The following is a 7,743-nucleotide window of genomic DNA, read 5'->3' as shown; positions in this document are numbered from 1 at the left end:
ACGTATTATATTGTGTTTTTTCATCAATAAAATCAAAATTTTTAATCTTTTTTTTTTTTTTGAAAAAAACTACTCACATCCAAAACCAAGTAAATTCATTTAAATTGGTAATTTATAACACTTCTAAAACAAACTAAACACAACTAATGCTGATTTCTAACCACTTTCATTCTCATAAGATGATAACAAGCAAATGAAAATATATGCTTTTTAAACTGGATTACCAAACTTCAAAGATTTTATAGGAATTTTAAATAATAATAATAATAATAATAATAATAATAATAATAATAATTATTATTATTATTATTATTATTATTATTATTTTATTTATTTTAGATGACCAAATTTGTATCCCTTCCATAGCGAAAGAGTGGGACTGTTCAGTGCAAGCGCTTAGATCTGGACCTCTAGAAGTCATGCTCTCAATTTTCCAAACCCTAGTTCTACACTTCACCCAAATCCTTCGAGCAATTTAAAGATCTCTAGGGTCCATTAGAAGGTGCTAACAAACTTCAATTTCCCCCGCTTCCATTCTTTGTTTCCAGTCTTTTGAATAATCAATAGAACCCCTGAATCCGATGAGGAGGGCTAATAATCTCCATTTCATCTATTTTTATAGAATTTTGTATTTTGTTTGAGATGAAGAGGATTTGATTTGAATTTTAATTTTTTCTGGAGAACTTTCTTAATTTTTTGGGATTTGTTCTTGGCAAATCAGAGGTGGAGATATTTGGGCACAGAGAGTAGGGACAAGACAGCTGAGATCAATGAAGAACATGATGGTCCATCTATCCATTGTGGTTGTTGTCGATTTGATCTGCATCATTTCACTCTTCTCGATTATTGGTGTCACTAGCGCTTGTCACTTTAAGATTAGATTTTTGCTCTATTATTTTGCTCTTAATTTGGATTATCAGGGAAAAAAATGGCATTGTATTATTGGAGTTTTTTCTTGTAATTTTGATATTGTTTCTTTGTTTTGGAGTAGCAAACTGATTCCTTGGTAGTGAGACTTTAGAAATTTTGGAAGGTACGAGAGTGGTGATGGGTCAAATCTTTGTTATCATCTTGCGAAAGATTGTACCACCACACTAGAACTTTACTAATGAGAACAGAATTTTATAGATTTTGGAAGGTGTTGTTTACCATCTTGCTCGTGGGATTTTGGTGACTTATGTTTTTGGAGATATTGTGGTTGAAAATTTTGTATGTGATAGATTAAAAATTTAGAATACAAGATAATGGCTGAAGGGAGCCTGTGGGATTTTATTTGTTGTTTGTTATTGATTCTCTATATTACTTTCCTTGAGGAATTTTTGAGTTGCAACAATGTAGCATAATGAAATAGAATCTTTTATGCTGATTTTTTGTTTTGTTGCATTGAGTAGTGTGGCAGAAGGTTGCAACTAAGTTTTGGTGTGATCCCTTGTTTGATTTGATGTGATGTTGTTTTTTGTTTCGACGATTGTGGTGTAGGTTGACTTCTTTTTTGGCTATTCAAAGGCTTTGTTTGATTAATTAAAGTTGCCTTCTGCTTGAAAACATTTTGTTTTCCTTCTAGGTATATGAATCATAGTCATTAAGTAAGTGGAAATATTATTGTATAATTTGAAACTTCTTGTCTAACCAATTGCTTTTATTCCTCTGCTTTTTAATTATTTTCTTTATGTTGATATGTTGAAAGAATTTTGATGTGAATGAGCTCTGGGGAACGCTTCTTCTAGTGGTAATTATACTAACTTTTACTTGAGATTTGTCGGCTATCACCTTTTTTAGTTCAGTTTCTGAATGCTATGATACTTCTTTATCATCATCTCATTGAATTCAAATTCTTTTTGGTTATGTAAAGCTCCTCCAAAAGAGAGTAATGAGTATCTATGTGTTCGGTGCTATCGTGGCTTGAATTAGCAACGAAGTGCGGTATGGATCTTAACATGTTTAATTACAGCATAATTAATTCTTGATTTTTGCTTTTAACCTCGATCACAAGCAAGATTGATCTTTATGGACATAATCTCATGCTCTACTATGTGCATGTTTTATGATAGTTAAGTCCAATGAAGCTTCGTGTCTTCCCTTATATTGTTCTTTTTGTTCTACTATTTTTCTAGTTCAAATTCATATCATGTTTAAATTCTACACTTAATTTCATTGTGCTACTAATGATTAAGTATGCCGTATTATGAATTCAATTGTGAATATAAATTATTGTAAGATAAGAATTGTTTTTATGCCTAAAAAATTTGGTTAGCTACCATGTAGGATTTATATAATTGAGGAATAGTGTAGTCCATATGCAACCTTTAGAAGGAAAAAGTTTAGGTTGTGTTTATGTTGTTGCATAGTTGATGGTATTTATTTATCCTATTAACTCCATTTTGCCCTTGAACCTATACATAATCTAAAATCTAACTTATAAAAGTGGCACTGTACAAAGAGATTACCGGTTACTATATTAATGAGTATAACTAGGTAGTATGTACAAGATGATGAAACATATAAGCAATGTTTGGCAGTGGTTGATTCTAGAATTGATGTGGTTACATCCATTTAGTTTAGAATTTAATGTCAAAAAGAATTAATTGGAAAATAGACCATACTAAAATATGTCCTAGTGTTTAGTTACACCAATATATCAAATGGGTATAATCATTTATAAATTTATTTTCAAACTATTCATTATATTTCTAATAGTTATTCGTAATAGATTTTCTATAAAACTTACTAATCCTACATTATCTAATGTATTTGACAATCTTTCTAATTCTTTAATGGCATCAGATTCCCATTTATTTAATAATTCTGGTCATTTCTATGGATGGACTATGCTGATTATTAATATGCTAACATGATAATTTTGTTGTGACATAGCTCTTATTACTTTTAAGGGGTGTAGTTTTCCTCTTTTGCTGAAAGATTTATAAGATTGTTATGGATACTGTGACAATTCATTGGTACTTTGCTGTTTAAGAATTTGTGTTGTTCTTGAGGTGCTTGCAGTAGTTATTATTCTTACCGAGCAAGATGAGCTTCCTTGGTTATTACTAGGGCTTGATTGGTTATAACTTCTTATACTTGGGGATGTTTGCCCATTCATATGTATTTCATCATAATTGTTTACTATTTCTGATTTTTCAATTAAATCATCTATAACTATTTCTAATTGCCTAGCAATATACTCTTGTTGTGTTAAAAGTTCTTCCTCTCTAAAATACTCGGCTATTTTTATTCTTTATGGATATTCATTATCTTCATATCTATACATTTGATTAAGAAATATACACCATCCATGTCTGTTGGGATTTCTAAGAAATCTTCTTCCCTTGCATAATTGGGATAATATTGTTCTATCAGTTATTCCATTATGCAAAATGAGTTCTTTCAATTTTTCATTTACTCTTCTTCTTCACTAATAATTTCTTCAATTTTAATATTCTTGTTATAAGTTTGTGTTTTAAAGCTAACTGATCCATCTTCATATTCACAATATTTTATATCTTCTACTACTGAACTTATAAGTGTTAAAATGCTTTGTTATCTTTCATTCTGTGTTTGCTAAACTATCTAAATTATACATTTTAGTTGGATATGCTTGGATTCATTGTGATCCTAAAATTTTCATTACTATATCATTGCTAAAGATAGTTTATTTTACCATTATTTTCTTTAGGTGTTTTATTATGTCTAGTTCTACTTTGTTAACTTTTTCTACCATTATTTTAAGTGGCTAAACTCTTTATTAATAACTTATAGTTTCTTAAATGTTACTTGTCTACTAATATGATTTTCTAATCCAGTTTTGATATAATCTAGTTTTTTTAATATTGTTAAAATACTTTGATGATTTTCTTTAGGATGCTAGTTGCTAGTGAATTTCTTTCTATTAAACGTAATCTAATTTCTTCTAAAATTTTAAATTGTTGTTCTATTTTGACATTAGTGGTTTCTATGGAATCTAATAATTTTAAAATATTTAGTTCTTTTGTACTCATAAATTTACTTTAAAATATATATTTGGTCAATTTATTTACTATTATTTTTATTACTACTCAAATTACTATTATTCTAATTTGATATATATCTTTTGTTTTACATAACTACACTATCAATTTGTTGGGGGTTTTTAAATTTGATAATAAGGACTTCTCTTTCTCTATTCTAGCACAGTTTTCACTATCAAGTTTCAAGCATTTCAAATTACACATAATAAGAGCATATGCTTGTAATTTGTTTTTGTTTAAGATTCTATTTCATGATATCTTTATTTCCAATTTTGATATAAGATCAATAGTGTCTCAGGTATCATAGAGACCAAGCATCAGAGAAATATTTTGTTGCCTCCACTATCTTGATATAAGATCTACAGTATTTCAGCCGTCTAGATTTACAAGGATCAAAGAAATTTTTGTTTTTGTCTCCTCACAAAGATTTCACTCTTAAGAAAAATAATATTAGCAATTAATTTTTCTCCTTTCCTACCTTCGGTCACCATGCCTTAACATGGGTCCTTGCCCTTCAAACGACCACTCACTACCTATTTTTAGAGAAATAATAAACACCAACTCTTATTTAACAAAAAAAAGTGTTTCCATTTTAAATCAAAATATTTTTATGTAATTATTTGTTTCTCAAAAAAAATTTAGGTTTTCATGAGAACAAGACACTTGAGTAATAAGCCCTGTTGGTTGAGGACAAGCCACAAGGAGAGCTCATAGCTCATGTTGCTCTTAAGCTTTTTTTGAGTATCAATATTCTCATACACCAAATGATTTTAGCATATAATCTTAAAATATATAACAAGAAATAAAAGATTTATATAAAAACTGTATGTCCTGGAGAAGAAAAGCACTAAGGGGATTTTATCTCTCCATTTACTAACTTTACTGGCTCTGATATCAACGAAAGGGAGGATAAAGTTAGAGTGGAGCAATGGAAGTTAGGAAAGAAGGTAGAATGGAGAGATGAGGAGATAACACCAAGAGATTACTCAAAAGCTAATGCTTTTCTTTCATTCATATCCAAGACTTCTTTTTATATAGAAAGAGAGATTACTATTCTAAAACCATGAACGCCCATAGTTTTATAAAACAACTTGATATGACAAGACATGCCACATCAACCTACCTAGAATAGGTTTGACTATTTTTACAAGGATACTAATAATAACCATATTTGTTACATAAAAACACCATATCATCCTACCTAAAGTAGGTTATAACTATGTTTATATAAAGACACACAAATCTACTTAGAGTAGATTTTGACTATTTTTACTTTTGTATATTATTTATTGCATGTGATCCTTTTGGATTTTGATAACAAAATGATGATTTGATTAAATTATGGTTAGTTTTTTCCCCTAACATGTCTATTTCATATCTTTAGATTGCAAATTTGATTATTGTTTTCGGAGTACATTTATGTTTATTATTTCAAAACTCATGACAAGAAATAGTGAGTTTATTCAAGTGTTTACGATCTTCCTTTGAGGTAAGAATATTCTTTTGTTTGTTGATTTTGATATTATGTTTATATTATGTTTATATTATGTTGATTTTGATATTCCTTTGAGGTAAGAATATTCAAGTGAGTTTATTCATACATGCATAACTTATGATTTTTTTTTTGCCATTAATGGTAGGACTATTGAGTTGTGATGGATTTTCTCATTTGATTTATATTGTCCAATGAGTTTGGAAGAGTAACTCAATTTGTCTGACATGTCATTCGCATTTACTCAATTTCATATTTACCTCAAAGATTCTTATCATAATATTACTAACAACACCACTTGCATTAAACATAGGCAAAAGTTGTTCAATTTTTGATCTTCCACTTCCAATAATGGGTAAAAAAAGAGGAAAAAAGTGAAATAACTCCACTCCATTCATGGTTGTCATTATGGATGTGCATCAGAGACAGTGGAGTGTTCAACATTGTCATCCATGGCAACAGGAAGGTTGAGGTCGATCAGAGTTGCTACAGATGAGATTTTGAGAGGTGAACTGGATATGAGAGGTTGCCCGGCATTGTTCTCGGATGAGTTAACTTCATGGATTCGATAATGGTTGGGGGTTGATCCTTTGTTTTCCTTGTTCTGGTTAGCTGTTTTTTTTACCTGCAAAAGAACGATGTATTAGTGAAATTTTTTCTTAGTTGTTGTGTAACATAATACTGTTTAGTACATATATATTATTTTTTATCATTTCAACATTACTTCCAGTTTTTCAAACAACTCTTTTGCATTTGCAGTGGAGACAATTTTATGGTGTGCACTTGGGTTGATGAAACTTTCTTCTACAGCATGGTCAATGAAAGAAAGCAATGAGTTGTAGTAGCCATCAATATTCAATAACCTGACCTAAACCGAAGAATATGTTAGTGATGATTTGTTCAGCATTTCCATTGTGTATGTGTACAATTGCCATTGAATTACCGGCTTATTATGTATGCCTAGTTGTGCCCAAGTAATCACTTTAAAAAATTATTCAAGAGTGCCTTAACCTCCTGCATAACAATTCCACTTGAGGTTACTTAGCCTTTTGGCATAATGTTTGTGGTTTGTGTGTTTTTGGCATAATGTTTGATAAAAGAATGATAACAAAATCAAACAATGTTAGTGGCCATATAATAAATCATACATGTAGGTCATGTACTAACCAGGCATAGCAATAAAGGCATCAGAATTGCGAGCCATCTCTGCTTTTCTTTGGTGTATATTGGTAACTGGATTTACTTCTCCTACAGTGATGCCAGTTAACTGACAAATTCATAAAACAATATATTAGTACATAGGCATTGGTATTTGTATTCTGAGTTTTTGTTTTTAAATAGTTTGTCATTATATTCAATAATTTATTTTCATACCTCTTTCGCCATTAGAGCTTTGGGAATGATCCTGCGTAATTGGGGGAAAAAACTTTTAATATCTTCAATTTTTTTTCACAAGTCTGGGGTTTCAATAAAAACAAACATAAATCATACCCAAGAACTTGTCTTCCACCATCAAAGACAATTTGCGATATCAAGCCCATTAATCCTATATTGCCTCCTCCATATACTAAATTAATGTTTTTCATCACCTATAGGGTTTTGCTAGGTTATTGCACATATTTGTAGTTGAGCATACATAAATGAGTAGGCTATATGATTATAAGAACAATAATAGAGAAAAAAACGCTGGAAAGGAAGATAGAGTGATTAAAAAGAACAATTAAAATTTAGTAAAGGAAGCCAAACTAGTTCTTTGCCAAGGTCAATGGCAGCATCTTGGTAACTCTTTTTCTTTCCTAAGTTACTACTCCAAAAAACACAAATTGTCTTGAATTTGGATGCACTCATTCTCTTTCTTTTCTTTTGCTTTGATAACACTGAAAATTGTAGTAAATCATCATAAGGATAGATACATTAAAGCTGTAAGTATGATATGTTTTTTTATTGCTATCCAAAAAATAAATTGGTTAACATTTGAATAATAATAATAAGCAAGAATGAGCAAAAGAAAATCTTGAAACCGCAGGGGAATTATGCTGATGATATGTATTTTTTGTTGGAGTGTTATCACGTTTGATCTAGGAGATTGATGATTGTGTGGGAAGATTACTCTATTTCTATCAGGTGTTATATATATATATATATATATAGATAGAGATGGTTGCCTTGTGTTGTTTTTCTTTGGTTAATTTTTTATCTCCAATTTTTGCGTGTTTAGTCAAAGATATTCATCATGTTTTGTCAGAT

General features: G+C 29.9%; 1 pseudogene; it reads right to left on the bottom strand.

Moving 5' to 3' along the window:
* Positions 1 to 5,902: 5,902 nt before the first annotated feature.
* On the bottom strand, positions 5,903 to 7,329 carry LOC120250648 (annotated as a pseudogene).
* Positions 7,330 to 7,743: the final 414 nt, after the last annotated feature.

Source organism: Dioscorea cayenensis, chromosome 3, assembly GCF_009730915.1.
Source record: "Dioscorea cayenensis subsp. rotundata cultivar TDr96_F1 chromosome 3, TDr96_F1_v2_PseudoChromosome.rev07_lg8_w22 25.fasta, whole genome shotgun sequence".
Lineage (NCBI taxonomy): Eukaryota > Viridiplantae > Streptophyta > Magnoliopsida > Dioscoreales > Dioscoreaceae > Dioscorea > Dioscorea cayenensis.
The sequence above is the reverse complement of the archived record's forward strand: the minus strand, read 5'-3'. Positions and strand labels throughout refer to the sequence as shown.